The following is a 21,383-nucleotide window of genomic DNA, read 5'->3' on the forward strand; positions in this document are numbered from 1 at the left end:
AATTGGTTTTCGACACTGAGCTCTTTAGTGAGAAATGTGTTTTGCAAAATATGTCCTGTCCTCTTCTGTAGATTCAGTCCGAACTGAACTCCCATCTAACGTTCTGTGCATAATGTGTCGTTCCATTGCAATGCTCAGACCAAATGATTTTTACTGGTACAAATGTCTACTTATAAAACCATCAACACTTGAAGCCAAGATACATAATGACACTTGGCAGAGAGTGGACTGGCTGTATTCGGAATATAACATCCCGCAATATGTTACGCTAGCATTTTTCTCTCAACTTGAGAGAAAAATTCACTGCGGCAGATAATTATATGGGAGTAGCCTGTAAACATTTTAGTTCACTAATGAAAAGCCTGAATCATAAATTAATCGCAGCACAAACACAAACAAGTTGAGTAAATATTTCACAACTGACATAATTTTATTTTGAAAATTGGTGGAAGAGAGTGTGAGGTTGTGGGGTGTAGGGTGTTGGGAGTGTTAAACATTTAAGAATTCAAAAACCACCTCCAACGTGCTGTGAATGGGATGGCTTGAGGGTCAGTATTTATCAGATTTAAATGAGACTCTGGGTGGTATTCTCTGTCTCGCCAATGGGGTTTACCACTGTGGGCAGCCCCACGCCGTCGGGAAATCTCCGGGCTGCCGGAGCAACGGAGAATCCCGACAGCAGAGACTCCAGCCCTCTGTATTGAAAGCCTCCAACACGGGGTTCCTGAGGCCCTGCATATGGAGGGAGGTGAGATCCAGCAGGAAAGTTTTTCCATGACTGCTTGTGGGTCAAGAAGAACAGAAGCAAATATTCTCATCACCCCAACTACCTTGCTGCAATCTGCCCATTTCCCCCCTGTTGCCTGCCCACACGTCTCTATCCCACCACCCCTGGTGATCTCAGGTTAATTTATTCTCACATGATTTATCTCCCACCCCTGCAATCTCCGCTCACCACCCTCTGCCCTCCACTGCTCTCCATCCCTGCACCCCCCCCCCCCCCCCCCCGCCCCCCTCTCCTCGACCAGCAATCTTTCTAATTGTCAAGGACTGTCCCCAGTGGTGCCAAACTGCTGTCTTGGAGGATGGACATTCCCAGAAAACAGTCAGCCTCTCAATCTGTCCAGTTGCTGTGTAGAAAACAGATGTAAATAATCATGAAATACAGCAGGATCTCTCCACCCTCAGCATTTGAAAGGTTTCCCGTTTACTGGCTGAAAACCATTGGTTGAGTTTGAAAAGACTGAAAAAACTTTCCAGTGAATTGAAACAGCAGTTTCTAAGATGGCTGAACATTTGCATCGCTGTATCTTACTCATTCCAAAGCCATCAAAATGGAATTGACCTGTTTTCAAGAATTTATAAAAGATGATCACCTGCGAGAGATGTAAATGAGCCACATCTCCTGATTCCATTTGCAGAACATCCAGACAGCAACTAGCTGGGAGCACGCCCTGTAAACATATTCAATTCAGACAGAGCACACTGGCTAAGTAAGGATTTCACCTCAACATAATGTCATGGGAGTGTATCTTTAAGAAAGGGATGTTTATCAAATAGCTGCAGTGATGTAATTGTGTGGGTGGAGCTGGAATGTGATTCTATCTTTTACTTTCATTTTGAGCGGTGTTCTCTAAACCCTGGCCCATAACAATAATCTAATCAAGGTGAAAGGTGGTATCCCCCAGCCATGATCATATTTGGGTCAGTGAACAGTTGGACATAGAGGATCATGTGACATTACAACAAACCCTTTTTTGTGTTTAAGAAACAGTTTTTTACCAGGCCACGGGACAGAAGCAGAAAATACACCAAAGTCGCATGACCCCTGATTGGGACATTCTCGCTCTTCTGCTCTCCTCTCTCTCTCTCTCTCTCTCTCTCTCTCTCTATGTCTCTCTCTCTCTATGTCTCTCTCTCTCTGTCTCTCTCTGTGTCTGTCTCTCTCTGTGTCTCTCTCTGTGTCTGTCTCTCTCTCTGTCAATCTCTCTGTCTCTCTGTTTGTCTGTCTCACTCTCCCTCTCTCCACGCAGCCACATTGCATGTTTGAGCCCTGTCTGCTGTTCAAACATTCACCTGTTGCAGTCAGCATTTCAAAAGTCAACTCAGCAGCTATTGACTCCATGACGATAGAGATAAATAATCCATCAACATATTCACTTATTCAGAGCAATACTTGAGCTCCGGCTGATACCCAGCTGATACCTTCAGCTACTTAATTATCCTCCCATTCATGGCTGTGTGGGGAGTGTGTGTGCGGGTGTGTGGGGAGGGTGAGTGTGTGGGTGTGTGGGGAGGGTGTGGGTGTGTGGGGAGGGTGTGTGTGTGTGGGGAGGGTGTGTGTGTGTGTGGGGAGGGTGTGTGTGTGTGTGGGGAGGGAGTGTGTGTGTGGGGAGGGAGTGTGTGTGTGGGGAGGGAGTGTGTGTGTGGGGAGGGAGTGTGTGTGTGGGAAGGGTCTATGTGTGGGGAGTGCGCGTGTGTGTGGGGAGGGAGGGTGTGTGTGTGTGGGGAGGGTGTGTGTGTGGGGAGTGCGTGTTTGGGCAGGGTGTGTGGGGGGAGGGTGTGGGGGGAGTGCGTGTGTGTGTGTGGGGGGGAGGGTGTGTGGGGGAGGGTGTGTGTGTGTGGGGGGGAGGGTGTGGGGAGGGTGTGTGTGTGTGTGGGGGGGAGGATGTGGGGAGGATGTGGGGGGGAGGGTGAGTGTGTGGGGAGTGCGTGTGTGGGGAGGGTGTGTGGGGAGGGTGTGTGTGTGGGGGGGGAGGGTGTGTGTGTGTGGGGAGTGCGTGTGTGTGTGTGGGGGGGGAGGGTGTGGGGGGGAGGGTGTGTGTGTGTGTGTGGGGGGGAGGGTGTGGGGGGGAGGGTGTGTGTGTGTGGGGAGGGTGTGGGGGGGAGGGTGTGTGTGTGTGGGGGAGGGTGTGTGTGTGTGGGGGAGGGTGTGTGTGTGTGGGGAGGGTGTGGGGGGGAGGGTGTGTGTGTGTGGGGGAGGGTGTGTGTGTGTGGGGGAGGGTGTGTGTGTGTGGGGGAGGGTGTGTGTGTGTGGGGGAGGGTGTGTGTGTGTGGGGGAGGGTGTGGGGGGGAGGGTGTGTGTGTGTGTGGGTGGGAGGGTGTCTGTGTGTGTGTGTGGGGGGGAGGGTGTGTGTGTGTGGGGGAGGATGTGGGGGGGAGGGTGTGTGTGTGTGGGGGGGAGGGTGTGTGTGTGTTTGGGGGGGGAGGGTGTGTGTGTGTGGGGGGGGAGGGTGTGTGTGTGGGGGGGAGGGTGTGTGTGTGTGGGGGGGGAGGGTGTGTGTGTGTGTGGGGGGAGGGTGTGTGTGTGTGGGGGGGAGGGTGTGTGTGTGTGTGTGTGTTTGTGGGGATGGTGTGTGTGTTTGTGGGGATGGTTTGTGGGGGGGGAGGGTGTTTATGCGCGATCAATAACTACTGAAACGAGGATGTAGTCCGAATTGAAGGCTTTAATCAACAAGATGTTTCCCCAACAGCTGGAGTACAGAAAGAAGGTTGGTTGCTGGGAAACACGGGTTAGAGAAATACAGCACAGAACAGGCCCTTCGGCCCACGATGTTGCGCCGAACTTTTGTCCTAGGTTAATCATAGAATTTTGGACAATTTGTCATGGCCAATCCACCCAACCTGCACATCTTTGGACTGTGGGAGGAAACCGGAGTACCCGGAGGAAACCCACGCAGTCACGGGGAGGATGTGCAGACTCCACACAGACAGTGACCCAAGTCGAAATCGAACTTGGGACCCTGGAGCTGTGAAGCAATTGTGCTATCCACAATGCTACCGTGCTGCCCTTAAGAAGTTAACCTACACTCCCTTATTCTACCCTAATCCAAGTACCTATCCATTAGCCGCTTGAAGGTCCATAAATTTTCCGACTCAACTACTACCACAGGCAGTGCATTCCATGCCCCCACTACTCTCTGGGTAAAGAACCTACCTCTGACATCCCCTCTATATCTTCCACCATTTATCTTAAATTTATGTCCCCTTGTAATGGTGTGTTCCACCCGGGGAAAAAGTCTCTGACTGTCTACTCTATCTATTCCCCTGATCATCTTATAAACCTCTATCAAGTCGCCCCTCATCCTTCTCCGTTCTAATGAGACAAGGCCTAGCACCCTCAATCTTTCCTCGTATGACCTACTCTCCATTCCAGGCAACATCCTGGTAAATCTCCTTTGCACCTTTTCCAAAGCTTCCACATCCTTCCTAAAATGAGGTGACCAGAACTGCACACAGTACTCCAAATGTGGCCTGACCAAGGTTTTGTACAGCTGCATCATCACCTCACGGCTCTTAAATTCAATCCCTCTGCTAATGAACGCTAGCACACCATAGGCCTTCTTCACAGCTCTATCCACTTGAGTGGCAACTTTCAAAGAACAATGAACATAGACCCCAAGATCTCTCTGCTCCTCCACATTGCCAAGAACCCTACCATTAACCCTGTATTCCGCATTCAGATTTGTCCTTCCAAAATGGACAACCTCACACTTGTCAGGGTTAAACTCCATCTGCCACTTCTCAGCCCAGCTCTGCATTCTATCTATGGGCGGGATTCTCCCCTACCCGGCGTGACGGAGGGTGCCGGCGTAGGGGAGTGGCGCCAACCACTCAGGGGTCGCGCCTCTTCCAAAGGTGGGGAATTCTCCCCACCTTTGGGGGCCAGCCCCGCGCCGGAGCAGTTTGCACCGGTAGACTGGCGCAAACACCCGGCGCAGTCGGAAGCGGGGCTGGCCGAAAGGCTTTCGGCGGTCGGCGCATGCGCCGGCAGTGACGTCAGCGGCAGCTGGCCGCTGACCTCACTGCCGGCGCATGCGCGATGCGGGGTTCTCCTCCGCGTCCGCCATGGCGGAGGCCGTGGCGGCGCGGAAGGAGAAAGAGTGCCCCCACGGCACTGCTCCGCGGAGTGAGCGGGGGGCCCCGATCGCGGGCCAGGCCTCCGTGGGGGCACCCCCCCGGGTCCGATCGCCCCCCGCCCCCCCCAGGACCCCGGGGGCCCGCTCGCGCCGCTGAGTCCGCCGTTTCCGAGGTGGTGTACACCTCGGCGGCGGGAGAAGGCCTCCCAGCGGCGGGACTTCGGCCCATCCGGGCCGGAGATTTCAGGTAAGTTTTTAAAAAAGTGAAATCCCGCCGGCGCCAGCTGTTTTCACAGGCTGCCGGCGGGATTTGCACAACGCCGGTTTTTTACCGGCGGGAGAATTAGGAGACCTGCGGGAGCGGAAATCACGCCGCTTCCCGCCAATTCTCCGACCCTGCGTGGGGTCGGAGAATCCCGCCCTATGTCTCTTTGAAGCCGACAACAGCCCTCCTCACTATCCACAACTCCACCAATCTTCGTATCATCTGCAAATTTACTGACCCACCCTTCAACTCCCTCATCCAAGTCGTTAATGAAAATCACAAACAGCAGAGGACCCAGAACTGATCCCTGCGGTACGCCACTGATAACTGGGCTCCAGGCTGAATATTTGCCATCCACCACAACTCTCTGTCTTCTATCGGTTAGCCAGTTTGTTATCCAACTGGCCAAATTTCCCACTATCCCATGCCTCCTTACTTTCTGCATAAGCCTACCATGGGGAACCTTATCAAATGCCTTACTAAAATCCATGTACACTACATCCACTGCTTTACCTTCATCCACATGCTTGGTCACCTCCTCAAAGAATTCAATAAGACTTGTAAGGCAAGACCTACCCCTCACAAATCCGTGCTGACTATCCCTAATCAAGCAATGCCTTTCCAGATGCTCAGAAATCCTATCCCTCAGTACCCTTTCCATTACTTTGCCTACCACCGAAGTAAGACTAACTGGCCTGTAATTCCCAGGGTTATCCCTATTCCCTTTTTTGAACAGGGGCACGACATTCGCCACTCTCCAATCCTCTGGTACCACCCCTGTTGACAGCGAGGACGAAAAGATCATTGCCAACGGCTCTGCAATTTCATTTCTTGCTTCCCATAGAATCCTTGGATATATCCCGTCAGGCCCGGGGGACTTGTCTATCCTCAAGTTTTTCAAAACGTGCAACACATCTTCCTTCCTGACAAGTATCTCCTCAAGCTTATCAGTCTGCTTCACACTGTCCTCTCCAACAATATGGCCCCTCTCATTTGTAAATACTGAAGAAAAATACTTGTTCAAGACCTCTCCTATCTCTTCAGACTCAATACACAATCTCCCGCTACTGTCCTTAATCGGACCTACTCTCACTCTAGTCATTCTCATATTTCTCACATATGTGTAAAAGGCCTTGGGGTTTTCCTTGATCCTACCCGCCAAAGATTTTTCATGCCCTCTCTTAGCTCTCCTAATCCCTTTCTTCAGTTCCCTCCTGGCTACCTTGTATCCCTCCAGCGCACTGTCTGAACCTTGTTTCTTCAGCCTCACATAAGTCTCCTTCTTCCTCTTAACAAGACATTCAACCTCTCTTGTCAACCATGGTTCCCTCACTCGACCATCTCTTCCCTGCCTGACAGGGACATACATATCAAAGACACGCAGTACCTGATCCTTGAACAAGTTCCACATTTCACTTGTGTCCTTCCCTGACAGCCTATGTTCCCAACTTCTGCACTTCAATTCTTGTCTGACAGCATTGTATTTACCCTTCCCCCAATTATAAACCTTGCCCTGTTGCTCGCACCTATCCCTCTCCATTACTAAAGTGAAAGTCACAGAATTGTGGTCACTACCTCCAAAATGCTCCCCCACTAACAAATCTATCACCTGCCCTGGTTCATTACCAAGTACTAAATCCAATATGGCCTCCCCTCTGGTCGGACAATCTACATACTGTGTTAGAAAAGCTTCCTGGACACACTGCACAAACACTACCCCATCCAAACTATTTGATCTAAAGAGTTTCCACTCAATGTTTGGGAAGTTGAAGTCGCCCATGACTACTACCCTGTGACTTCTGCACCTTTCCAGAATCTGTTTCCCAATCTGTTCCTCCACATCTCTGCTGCTATTGGGGGGCCTATAGAACACTCCCAACAAGGTGACTGCTCCTTTCCTATTTCTAACTTCAACCCATATTACCTCAGTAGGCAGATCCCCCTCGAACTGCCTTTCTGCAGCTGTTATACTATCTCTAATTAACAATGCCACCCCCCCACCTCTTTTACCACCCTCCCTAATCTTGTTGACACATCTATAACCAGGGACCTCCAACAACCATTTCTGGCCCTCTTCTATCCAAGTTTCCGTGATGGCCACCACATCGTAGTCCCAAGTACCGATCCATGCCTTAAGTTCACCCACCTTATTCCTGATGCTTCTTGCATTAAAGTATACACACTTCAACCCATCTCCTTGCCTGCAAGTACTCTCCTTTGTCATTGTTACCTTCCCCACTGCATCACTACGTGCTTTGGCGTCCTGACTATCGTCTACCTTAGTTGCTGGACTACAGATCCGGTTCCCATTCCCCTGCCAAATTAGTTTAAACCCTCCCGAAGAGTACTAGAAAACCTCCCCCCCAGGATATTGGTGCCCCTCTGGTTCAGATGCAACCCGTCCTGCTTGTACAGGTCCCACCTTCCCCAGAATGCGCTCCAATTATCCAAATACCTGAAGCCCTCCCTCCTACACCATTCCTGCAGCCACGTGTTCAACTGCACTCTCTCCCTATTCCTAGCCTCGCTATCACGTGGCACCGGCAACAAACCAGAGATGACAACTCTGTCTGTCCTGGCCCTTAACTTCCAGCCTAACTCCCTAAACTTGTTTATTACCTCCACACCCTTTTTCCTACCTACATCGTTGGTACCAATGTGCACCACGACTTCTGGCTGCTCACCCTCCCCCTTCAGGATCCTGAAGACACGATCAGAGACATCCCTGGCCCTGGCACCCGGGAGGCAACATACCTTTCGGGAGTCTCGCTCGCGACCACAGAATCTCCTATCTATTCCCCTAACCATTGAATCTCCTATTACTATTGCTTTTCTATGCTCCCCCCTTCCCTTCTGAGCCCCAGAGCCAGACTCAGTGCCAGAGACCTGGCCGCTGGGGCCTTCCCCCGGTAGGTCATCCCCCCCAACAGCATCCAAAACGGTATACTTGTTTTGAAGGGGAATGGCCACGAGGGATCCCTGCACTGTCTGCCTGTTAGTTTTCTTTCCCCTGACTGTAACCCAGCTACCCTTGTCCAGTACCTTTGGTGTGGCTACCTCCCTGTAACTCTTCTCTATGACCCCCTCTGCCTCCCGGATGATCCGAAGTTCATCCAGCTCCAGCTCCAGTACCTTAACACGGTCTCTGAGGAGCTGGAGTTGGGTGCACTTCCCGCAGGTATAGTCAGCGGGGACACCAGTGGTATCCCTCACCACCCACATCCTACAGGAGGAGCATGCAACTGCCCTAGCCTCCATCCCCTCTTACTTTACAGAATTAGCTGCCCTGTGGACCAACTGGACCTCCGCCCTCCGGCTCTGCTCCCAGTCAGCTGTACTGTAAACTCCTGGTTCCCTTCACGCTCTTTGATAAATATAGGAAATTAAATTAAAGGAGTACCTTACTCCCTCCTCACCTAACTCCCTCAGTCACCAAACTCTCACTGAAGCACTCAAATGCCACAAGCTCAGCACTCCAGTGCAAACAAAGTCTGCACTGTATCTAGCCCCTATTTATACTGTGTCTCTAGCTTCTAAAAACTGGCCTAATGCAATTAACTAATTAACAAGCACCAGCTGCAAGTAAGTCCAAGTAGAACCTTGTTTAAAGCTGATTCAAAATTCACCTTCTTATAGACCAAACAGCAACTTTTAAGTTAATTAACTAAATAAAAGAAATACTAGACTTTAAATAACCCTTATACTCCCTCAGTCACCAAACTCTCACTGTAGCACTCAAATGCCACAAGCTCAGCACTCCAGTGCTCTTATACCCTGCCTCATTGGGTGGAGCTACCTTACATCCCGACCAATGAAATGCAAACACTTGCGCCAATGAGAAGCGAGCATTCTCCACCAATGGTAGCTCACACTCCCAGGTACCGTAGTACCTCTAGTCATACTACCACAGCGGGGAAGGTGTGTGTGTGTGTGTGGAGTCTCTGGGACGGGCTGTGGGGATGGTGTTTGTGGGGTGTCTGTGTGTGGGGTGGGCTGTGGGGAGGGTGTGTGTGTGTGTGGGGTGTCTGTGTGTGGGGTAGGCTGTGGGGAGGGTGTGTGTGTGTATGGGTGGGCAGGCTGTGTGGAGTGCGTGTGGGTGTGGGGGGGTTGGTGGGTGTGTGGGGGGTAGGTGTGTGCGTGTGGGGGGGAGGGTGTGAGTGGGGGGAGGGTGTGAGTGGGGGGAGGGTGTGTGTGGGCGGGAGGGTGTGTGTGTGGGGAGGGGGTGTGTGGGGGGGAGGGGGTGTGTGTGGGGGGGAGGGGGTGTGTGTGGGGGGAGGGGGTGTGTGTGGGGGGAGGGGGTGTGTGTGGGGGGGAGGGGGTGTGTGTGGGGGGAGGGTGTGTGTGGGGGGGAGGGTGTGTGTGGGGGGGAGGGTGTGTGTGGGGGGAGGGTGGGTGTGTGTGGGGAGGGGTAGGGAGGGTGTGTGGGGTGGGCTGTATGGAGTGTGTGTGGGGAGGGGGAAGGAGGGTGTGTGGGGTGGGCTGTGTGGAGTGTGTGTGTGTGGGGGAGGGTGTGTGTGTGGGGGAGGGTGTGTGTGTGGGGGGGGGAGGGTGTGTGTGGGGGGGAGGGTGTGTGTGGGGGGGAGGGTGTGTGTGGGGGGGAGGGTGTGTGTGGGGGGGAGGGTGTGTGTGGGGGGGAGGGTGTGTGTGGGGGGAGGGTGTGTGTGGGGGGAGGGTGTGTGTGGGGGGGAGGGTGTGTGTGGGGGGGAGGGTGGGTGTGTGGGGGGGAGGGTGGGTGTGTGGGGAGGGTGGGTGTGTGTGGGGGGAGGGTGGGTGTGTGTGGGGAGGGGGGAGGGAGGGTGTGTGTGGGGAGGGGGAGGGAGGGTGTGTGTGGGGAGGGGGAGGGAGGGTGTGTGGGGTGGGCTGTATGGAGTGTGTGTGTGGGGGGGTTGGTGGGTGTGTGGGGGTTGGTGTGTGTGTGGGGGGGAGGGTGTGTGTGGGGGGGAGGGTGTGTGTGGGGGAGGGTGTGTGGAGTGTGTGTGTGTGTGTGGGGAGGGGGAGGGAGGGTGTGTGGGGTGGGCTGTGTTGGGTGGGCTGTGTGGGGTGGGCTGTGTGGAGTGTGTGTGTGTGGGGAGGGGGAGGGAGGGTGTGTGGGGTGGGCTGTGTGGGGTGGGCTGTGTGGGGTAGGTTGTGTGGAGTGTGTGTGTGTGGGGAGGGGGAGGGAGGGTGTGTGGGGTGGGCTGTGTGGAGTGGGCTGTGTGGGGTGGGTTGTGTGGAGTGTGTGTGTGTGGGGAGGGGGAGGGAGGGTGTGTGGGGTGGGCTGTGTGGGGTGGGTTGTGTGGAGTGTGTGTGTGTGGGGAGGGGGAGGGAGGTGGGCTGTGTGGGGTGGGCTGTGTGGAGTGTGTGTGGGGGGTGTGATTTTTGTGGGGGGTATAATGTAAACTATTCTCTTTTCTTTTTAATAACTTACTCGGGAGCCAGTCTGTGTTTATTTATTTCACAATTACAGCGTGTGAATAATTATCACTCACTGAATTGGCAAGCACATCCTTGAAAAAAAAAGCACCTGTGTGGTCAAACAGGGAGTGGGAAAATTGGGAGCCATTCACCACCCCCCCCCCCCCCCCCCCCCCCCCCCCCCTTGCCTGATGGAATCACTCTTCGACGGCGACGGCCATTACTACTGAAATTGATGAATTCCGCCACAAAAATGACCACAAGCACTTTACAGCAGGAGCAGCTGGTCAGCCGTTAGCTGGCCTGTTTACATTGGCAACAGGATCAGAGGAAATAGGAAGAGGAGTGGGTCATTAAACACCTCCAGCCTGCTCTGGCATACAACTCCTTCTTGGCTGATTCTCTATCTGTTACACTTTCCCACACTTTGCCCATATCTCTGAATATACTGAGGGCAGGATTCTCCCGTAACAGGCCGGATGGTCCGGCGCCAAGAGCAGCGTGAACCACTCCGGCGTCAGACCGACTGGACGGTGCAGACTCCTCTGCACTTCCGGGGGTTAGGCCGACGCGAGTTGGCGCATGCGCAGACCGGCCGGCGTGTTCCTGCGCATGCGCAGACCGGCCGGCGTGTTCCTGCGCATGCGCAGGGGGTCTCTTCTCCACGCCGGCCTCTGTAGAGCTCCGGAAAGAGTGCCCCCACAGCACAGGCCCGACCGCAGATCGGTGGGCGGCGATCGCGGTCCAGGCCACCGTGGGGTCCCGGATCCCCCCCATGCACCCACGAGGACTCACCTCGCTGGCCAACAAGCCAGGTCCCACCATGATGGACCATGTCCATTTCACCGGCGGGACTGGCCAGGAACTGACGACTGCTCGGCCCATCGGGGCCCAGAGAATTGCCGGGGGGGTCCGCTGCCAACGGTCCCTGACCGTCACGGTGTAAACCCTGCCCCCTATGGCAGCCGGCGTCAGAGCGCCGGGGCGGGATTCAGGCCGCCCCCCAGGGATTCTCTGACCCGGCGGGAAGTCGGGTGATCCCGCCCTTAAGATCTAGAAATCTATCGATCTCAGTCTTGAACATTCTCAATAATCAAGTTTCTATATTCCTCTGAGGTAGAGAATTCCGAAATCTCACCACCTCTGAATGAATAAATTTCCCCTCCTCTCAGTCCTGAATGGTCAACCCCTGATTCCGAGACTGTCCCCCCCCATTTCTAAACCCCCCCTCACCCAGGGGAAACATCTTTCCTTCATCTACCCTGTTCAGCCCCGTAGGAGATTTGAACCCTGCCTAAGCTGCACAAATACAAAAGTGTCCAGAGGGACAATTCTTTCACACAGAGGGTGGTGAGTGTCTGGAACAAGCTGCCAGAGGCAGTAGTAGAGGTGGGTACAAAATTGTCTTAAAAAAAGTATTTAGACAGTTACATGGGAAAGCTGGGTAGAGAGGGATATGGGCCAAACACGGGCAATTGCAACTTTTTTTAGTGGTAAAAACTGGGCGGCATGGACAAGTTGGGCCGAAGGCCCACTTTTCATGCTGTAAACCTCTCTGACTCTATAATGTGTGAATACACTATATAGAACCACGGAACCATAGAATTCCTACAGTGCAAAAGGAGGCAATTCGGCCCATTGAGTCAGCGCCAACCCTCTGAAAGAACACTCTTCCTGGGCCACTCCCCACCCTCCCCCACTCTCTCCCCACTATCCCACCTAACCTGCACAACTTTAGACACAAGAGACAATTTTAGCACGGAAAATCCAAATAATCTACACATCTGTGGGAGGAAACCCACGCCGATGCGGGGAGAACGTGCAAACTCCACACCGTCACTTATATGCTTCAATAAAAGGCCTAAATGACACTAATCAGCCTCTTGAGGAGAAAATCACCTTTGAAGGTCCATCTCCAGGACTGAGGTTCTGAAATTGCTGAGCTGATCAATGTCAACCTGGACTGTGTATGGGCTGAAATCTGATTCCACCCAGTTCTGCTGAAAGGTCATCAAACTGAAACGTTAAACTTTGTTTCTCTCTCTGCACAGATATTGCCAAACCTGTTGAGCATTTCCAGTTTTCATTTCAGTTTTCTATAGCTTTCGGGGTTCCGTGTCTGAATCACTGCCATCAGGAAACTGCCCAGGAATTTCATGCTCTAAATCTTAATTATGGGTCATAAAGGCAGATCTAAGTTAGACTCTTGCACCTTTTACCAACATCCTGGACATTAGCCAAGAGGAAATTGATACTGCTGTATATTTCTCTTGTTGATAATGTGCAGGAATATGACTGTAAACATTAGACAGCCGATAGACACAGAAATCATACATTGCATGCTGCTCTTGTTAACTGATGTCTGTCAGATCCTAGTGTTTCCGGCTGGTTTGAAATGCCACTTTGTTCTACAGTTTCACATGCGAATGAATACCTGCTTTGTTCCAAAGAGTTTGTTTAGCAGATTAAAAACATCAATGTGCTTTCAAATCTGACTCACAGAGGATGATGTAACATCGTCCACTTGAACTTAGCAAGGACTGGACAATAACTTTACTTACCGAGCATTCAGTGCGTCTGCATTGAACCTTTTAATTCCAGCCCTGGAGATCCCTGGTGTGTTTTAAAGGGACATGGCTGTCGGGGATTTCTGGTTGATAATCAAGCTGGACTGTCATTCCACAGCATTGAGTTTGGCTTCAATGTTGTAATATTTTAAAAGGTATTGTCAAAGAGACAGGCTTCTGTTTATGTGGAAGGAGACAGGGAAATGGAAAAGATGAGCTGACTTGAAGGAGGAAAGTGTCTCAGGAAATTCTCTGCTCGATTTCCACCAGGAGGCAAATTATATATTGGTCGCAAGTTTTCACTTTTTATATTCTTGACTTCATTCTAGTTTCCTTCCTTACTTCACCCTCATGTAGGAGAGCAGCACAGGGCATAACAGGGGAAAACGCAGAGCAAGAAATGTAATGCATTTGGGGAGAGAGTTCTAAAATATTCAAAATGAGTCAACCTTGAGGAAGACTTTCAACATGTTTTAACATAGAACAGTACAGCACAGAACAGGCCCTTCGGCCCTCGATGTTGTGCCGAGCAATGATCACCCTACTCAAACCCACGTATCCACCCTTTTGGGGGGAGTTTTAAGAGCGACGGTTATCCAGAAGACCCTGACCCAGGTTGGGTGTGACTTCACATTCTTGTCAATCCTGCACATCACACAACAGCCGGTTATTTTTGTGGGAGCCTGCATTGTTTGTTGATATCTGACCATGGAAGACGTTAATGCTGAGATGGTCCTGTCTCTGGCGCACATCGAGAAAGAAGAAACCGTGTCATGAGGAGTATCTTTTTATGCAGCGAGTAGTTAGGATCTGGAATGTACTGCCTGGCCTGAAAGTGTACTGGAGGAACATCCAACCAAAACCAAATTATCTGGACACTGGAAACTTGCCGAGCTCTTGGGAAAAGGCAGGGGAGTGGGACTGGCTGAATCGCTGTGGCAAAGAGCCGTTATAGACCCTGCATTAGGCCGCATTTCCATCTTCTGTGCTGTGACCAATCTATGATTCCACATATACACAGACACCTCCTAGGAACAATCATTGATCTCTATCTCCCATTACTTGCAAGTACCGAGGTCAATATCTCATTCCAGCTTCTGCTTTATCATTAAGTCACTCTAGATTGGAATCAAACATCAGAACACGCTTTTGTTTGATTATTACTACACCAGGTAATATGCAAGACCACATTATTTGAGATTTGATTTATTGTTTGGACTTGCATCCAGTTCTTTCTTGCACTGTTACTGGTTCTAGATTGTTATTGTATTAGCTTAAACTCTCTAAGGTAATTCGAATAGAAACCCAGTCTTAACATTTTTATTTTGAAGTTGTCTGGAATGAGCTGTGAGGAATTACAATGGTTTTTCTGTTTGCCAATAATTCAGTCAGGGATCCTGGGTCATAAGTTCATGCAGAAGTTAAATAAATATTTCTAACCTTCAATGGAAAAAGCAAGACTATTACTATTTACTTCTTCTGGTGATTATAATTGTAGGTACAAGTAGATATTCTAAAGCAGTCACATCAAGGAGAGTTACTGATGAGTATGTGAGAATCTCTGTACAAATGGTTCATTCTGTGGATTTCAAACATTCATCAAGAACATTTGATCAGAAAGTAATGAGATTCGGAATTGGTAACAAAATCTGCTCCTTGAATGGAATGGTATCTGAATTACAGAGTTGATTTTAGGCTGAACCTGCAAGCACTGGAATGGCCACCCGCAAAGGATAATGGGAATTGTGGTCAGGTTGGGAAACAGACGATACACAGCCCTGTGTATTGAGAAGAGGAAACCAGACCTACACAGAAACTTGCTAAAGGTCAATCACCGATTTCCCCAGGACAATGGGACACAGATTGAAACATAACAGCAGTAACAGACTCGGGGGGGCCTATGCACCTTATTTGGGAGTGCATACGTGTCTTGGACAATAACAACTAGGACCTGCCCAGCTATCCAGGTACCTGCCCCTAATTGGCCAGAATCGATTAGGGTGATCGAAATCCTATCGATCCATTGGACCCCGAGTCGGAACTGCCCAAAAGAGCGCGAAAGATCGGAGGATAAGAAGAACTGCGAGACCAACATTCTGTCTCTTTTGGGACCGGCCTCTGCCCCACCAACTGCAGCACGTCGACCAGCCAAGTTTAAGGACCCACGATCGCTACCTGAAGGATGAGCCGCAGCCCAGACGCACCTGAAGACTTCCAGCTGCCAGCACATAGGGATTCAGTCAAAGGCCTTGTCTAACCTGCACAGAACCGGTCACTTGAAAGTTAAATAAAGGTTATTTAGCTGTCGGGTATAGTTTAATGTGTAGCTGCGTGTAGATTATTACGCATAGAATCAAGCCTATGTTTAATAAGAAACAATAATTGAACTAATGTATTGGTTGTGGTCATTTGTCCAGTACACGGAACGTACTCGCGTCTTGTGGTTATTATCAATAAAGATAAAAGAGCAACAACTTCAATTTGCATTGTCCAAACAATAAATCAAATCTCAAATAATGTGGTGTTGCATATTACCTGGTGTAGTAAACCATTTCATCTTGTAATTGAGTCCTATGATGCCACGGAACTGTATAAATATTTTCCCTGATTTCATCAGTCCTATTTTTTCCAAACATATCACTTGCCTTGCTGTAGTTGGGTCTGATAAATGGTGATTGATCTTTCCAATGGCTTTGACTGATAAATGTGTCTTGTCTCGTGTGTTGACAGGGTGATCAGGTCTTGCTGCAAAGCCCCGTCATATCATCATCCCATTGTTCAGTTGCATGCATTTCTGGCAGGTCTAAGTGCCATGGGCAGGAGTTAGAACCCCACTCAGTTTTCCCTCTCCCCAAAATAGAGGTTCACTGACCAGTATAATCTTCTGAATGTATCTCACCTGCCCAACTGAAAGCAGCGTAAATCCTGTGGATATCCTGATCAGTGTTATTCTGAAACTATAAATTAAATTTCAGCCGGTGTAAAACCTTTCAGTGGCGGATCAGTCACCTTTCACACACATCAGAGTTTTCCTTTCATTGAGGTCAATGGGAATCAACATCCAGCCTGGTTTATAATGGGCATCTAGCCTGGTTTATAATGGGCATCTAGCCTGGTTTATATTGGGCATCCAGCCTGGTTTATAATGGGCATCCAGCCTGGTTTATAATGGGCATCCAGCCTGGTTTATATTGGGCATCCAGCCTGGTTTATATTGGGCATCCAGCCTGGTGTATAATGGGCATCCAGAAATGGTGGTATAGTGGTTAGCACAGTTGCTTCACACCTCCAGGGTCCCAGGTTCGATTCCCCGCTGGGTGTCTGTGCGGAGTCTGCACGTTCTCCCCTGTGTCTGCGTGGGTTTCCTCCGGCTGCTCTGGTTTCCTCCCACAATCCATAGATGTGCAGTTTAGGTGGATTGGCTATGCTAAATTGCCCTTAGTGTCCAAAAAAGGTTAGGTAGGTTACGGGGATAGGGTGGAGATGTGGGCTTGGATAGGGTGCTCTTTTTCAAGGGCTGGTGCAGACTTGATTGGCCGAATGGCCTCCTTCTGCACTGTAAATTTTATGATTCTATGAATGCGCAGCAGCGAAAGTTGAAATCTATCTCTGAGATTAGAGTTAGAACATTTAATCAATCAAGTACCAGTAAGTCACACGGAGACATTCATTGTTTCAAAGGCCTCATCAGTTTAAGCAGTTAACTTGCATCTCCATTGTGTTAGTTTCACTAATCCAATCTCTTATGACTTGATCACTTTTCTCCCAATGCCAGATCTTTGGTATTAACCTCCATGAAATTCTGCTCTTGAATGTATTTCCATTTCAATCTCCTATTATCTCTTCCCAGAGCTTTTTACAAACCCCATTGCCGAGGTTAAGCCAGGAGTGTCACATGGTTGGTGTATCTGACAAGCTAACATCAGACATTCATGTGTTCATTCACATCTTGTTTATATTTTTATATAAAAATATTTTGTTACGTGACTGATTTTAGTGCATTGGTAAATATCGAACAGTGGTTTGTGGAAAAATAAATCCTTGCTGCATTGGGCGAAACAGACTCTTCAATCTTGAAGACAAAGATGTGCCAATTCCAGCTGGTGGTTTGTATTTGGGTCACTATTTCTCATTTACTCTGTTGTTTCTGCTGTTGTCTTTCGTTGGGTTCAGAGGCATCTCGTTGGATTTAAAATATCCATATCAGCTCAATATTTGAGAAACTGGCAAGTTACTATCAATTAACAAAAGATAATTCCTTCCATTTCTTTAGTGGTGCTGAATAATATGGGAGAAGTTAACACTCGGGGTTCTGTCTCCATGGATACCAGCTGTCTTGTAATACTCCTGCAAGGGGTCCTTCAATTCATGAAAGGCCAATAACGTGATAGCAGCTACAGGATGTCCTCAGTGAATTCGGAAGCCACTTCCCAGAAAAGCGGATAAGGCGGCCTGAGCACGATCCAGGGAGGGAAGCCAATCCCTGTGCAGGTGTAGAGAGTGTGAGCTCAGTACCATTGTCTGTGGAGCAATATGTTGGCAGTATTCTCAGTGTCTGTTTATTGCCATTGGTATTCAGCAATGGAAGATATTATATGATTTTTACATAAAGGCCACTGGTCCTGTTCCTCAATGACACTGAAACTGACTGTACTCAAACTGGCTCAGACCATTGGGACCAAGATAGGCCAGCACACAAGCATGTAACCTTTCTGCTCTATCAACTTAGCATCACAGAGGATGATTCAATCTCCAAATGTATTACCAACAACTTAAAATTTCAGTCTTGATAAACAAAAAAAGAAAACTATTTGGGCCCCTGTAAATGACAGGTGTGATTAACACCTGGACTATGCACAGTGATTCCTCACCATGAGCTGCACATTACAGAGGGGCAGGAGAGAAAAAGGGGAAGGGGTGTCCCATCCCCCATGGCCTCACAGAAGCAAAGTCAAAGAACCCGAGCATGCGCAATCCCCCCACCTGCACAAGCCAATCATATCAATAGAGTGAGCACCGTGTTATGGGGCCAATTGCCTTGTTCACAAGCTCAATGGTTAACAAAGCACAGTGGTTAGCACTGCTGGATCACAGCACCAAGGACCCCAGTTTGATTCCGGCCTTGTCTGTGTGGAGTTTGTACTTTCTCCCCATGTCTGCGTGGGTTTCCTCCCTGTTTTCCCGTTTCCTCCCACAGTCCAAAGATGTGCCGATTAGGTTACGGAGTTATGGGGATAGGGGAGGTTGGGCAGTGGAGTGGAGTCCTCTTTCAGATCGTTGGTGCAGACTCGATGGGCCGAATGGTCTGCTGCACTGTATGGATTCATTCTGTGAATTGACCCTTGATTATTTATGAAGTATGGTTGGTGAGCTGCCAATTTTGACACCAAACACCGACTGTGTTATGGTGGTGAACACGGGAGTGGGCAGGAAAATTGAATCCTTCGTGCTCAAAACACACCTGGTGGGGTCATGCAAAATTCAGCCGCATAAATAGTTTTTTTGTGCTGCAGTGCATAATTAAATATTTGAATATATTTGCAATAAAGTGAAGGGATTATTGCTGGGATCTCAACATTTACAATTTGTACAAATGAGTTGAATGAAGGGACTAAAGGTATTATTGCTAAATTTGATGACACAAAGATTTTTTTTTTAATAAATTTAGATTACCCAATTATTTTTTCTATTAAGGGGCAATTTAGCATGGCCAATCCACCTACTGTGCACATTTTTGGGTTGTGGGGGCGAAACCCACGCAGACACGGGGAGAATGTGCAAACTCCACAAGGACAGTGACCCAGAGCCGGGATCGAACCTGGGACCTCAGCGCCGTGAGGCGGTTGTGCTAACCACTAGGCCACCGTGCTGCCCCTTGATGACACAAAGATAAGTAGGAAAGTAAATTGTGAAGAGGCCGTAAGGAGGCTGCAAAGGGACAGAGATGGGTTCAGGGAGGCAACAAAAATCTGGCAAATGGAGCATAATGTGAAATTATCCATTTTTGGCAGGATGAATAAAAAAAGCTTATTTTCCAAAAGGTGGGGGATTGCAGAGCCCTGAGGTATAGAGGGATCTGGGTGTCCTAGTGCATGGATCGCAAAAGGCTGGAAGACAGGTACAGCGAGTAATTAGGAAAGCTTATGGAATGTTATTGATCTTCCCAGAGAATTGAATATAAAAGTGAGGAGATTATGCTTCAGTTGTACAGGGCATTGATACGAGAATATCTGGAGTATTGTTGGACTCCTTATTTATATAACTATATAAATGCGTTACAAGAATCTAGAACTAGAGATCACTTAAAAAATATGGGGTCACCATATCTTCATTATTGAGAATAAAACATGGATTCACCCACTTGGATCCATCCATTTAAGACCGAGATGGGGGTTTCTTTTTCTCTGAGGATAGTGATTCTCCGGAACGTTCTTCCTCAAAAGTGGGTGGAATCGTGGGGTGGAATTCTCTTCTACATGGCGGGGAGGGCCATACTGGCGGCAAGGAGTGGCGTGAACCACTCCTGCGTCGGGCCACCCGGAAGGTCGGCGCTAGCGGGGTTGGTGCATGCGTGGGAGCGTATCCCAGCACATACGCAGGGGTGTTCTTCTCCGCGCTGCCCATGGCGCACATTTACAGTGGCTGGCGCGGAGGGAAAGAGTGCCCACACGGCACAGGCCCGCTCGCGGATCGGTGGGTCCTGATCATGGGCCAGGCCACCGTGGCACCCCCCCCCCCCCCCCCCCCCCGAGGACTCCGCAGGCCACCCGCAGAGCCAGGTTCCGCCGGTACGGACCTGGTTTGAATTACGCCGGTAGGACCGGCCGAAAACATCCGGCCACTCGGCCCATCGTGGAGCGGAGAATCGCCGGGGGGGAGGGGGGGGGGGGGGGCGCTGCCAACAGCCCCGACCGGCGCAACGCTATTCCCAACCCCCCACCGAAAATCCGGCGCCGGAGAATCCAGCAGCTGGCGGCGGGTCGGGATTCACGCCGCTCCCCCCCCAGCGATTCTCTGGCCCGGCCGGGGGGGGGGGGGGGGGGGGGTTGGAGAATACTGCCCGAAGTCTGTGAATAATTTTATGGTAGAGCTAGATAGATTCTTGATTAATAAGGGGGTGAAAGGTTATCGGGGGTGGGCAGGAATGTGGGGGGTTGAAGTTACAATCAGATCATCAGGGGCAGCACGGTAGCATGGTGGTTAGCATAAATGCTTCACAGCTCCAGGGTCCCAGGTTCGATTCCCGGCTGGGTCACTGTCTGTGCAGAGTCTGCACGTCCTCCCCCTGTGTGCGTGGGTTTCCTCCGGGTGCTCCGGTTTCCTCCCACAGTCCAAAGATGTGCGGGTTAGGTGGATTGGCCATGCTAAATTGCCCGTAGTGTCCTATTGAAAGTAAGGTTAAGGGGGGGGGGGGGTTGTTGGGTTACGGGTATACGTGGGTTTGAGTAGGGTGATCATGGCTCGGCACAACATCGAGGGCCGAAGGGCCTGTTCTGTGCTGTACTGTTCTATGTTCTATGTTCTAGATCAGTCATGATCCTGTTGAATGGTGTAGCAGGCTCGAGGGGCAGAGTGGCCACTCCTGCTCCGAATTCAAATGTTTGTATGTGATGGAAAATAGAAAGTACCCTGTAACAATACCGAGTTCAAACAAGAGTCGTTTGTTGGGACCTGTCTGAGGGATTTCCCGACTCCCGCCATTGGAACTTTTCCAGAATCCATGTTTTATGCTGAATAATGAAGATTCTTCCAAAGTTCTGGAAGTGGACTGGGAAAAGCCAGACGATTTTTTAGTGAATGATATTGTGAATGGAAAAGCTGAGTCCAGGAGTACACCAGGACTAATTGTAATTTACGGGATATTGAGGCAGTTGGACGTGATTTACACATCTGAATGTTGTGTGGCTGAGATCTCAGCATCTGTCTGTTATGGAACGCAGCCACTCCCATCAAGGACAGATGTGAAGTATCAGATACCACCAGGCAGCGAAGGAGAAAATGACTCCACCAAATATTCGCCTTGAGGAGAATACAGTCTTTTTTGTTGTTTCCAAACATAACAGGAGGGATTCTCCCTTCTGAAGGCCGAGTGTTGACGGCGTTGTAAAAACTGGAGAGTTTAACAACGGCGTCATTGGACCGTTACTTGGAGTGATGCTCTGCCCTACAGTGGGCCAGCATGGCACTGGAGCGACCCACGCTGCTCCTGCTGCCGATACCCGGTGTCAAATGCGTGCTGTGGGTCTGCACACGCACACTGTGGCTGGTGCAAATGCGCGCATGCGCAGTAGCCTCCTT

This window comes from Scyliorhinus canicula, chromosome 11, assembly GCF_902713615.1.
Source record: "Scyliorhinus canicula chromosome 11, sScyCan1.1, whole genome shotgun sequence".
Lineage (NCBI taxonomy): Eukaryota > Metazoa > Chordata > Chondrichthyes > Carcharhiniformes > Scyliorhinidae > Scyliorhinus > Scyliorhinus canicula.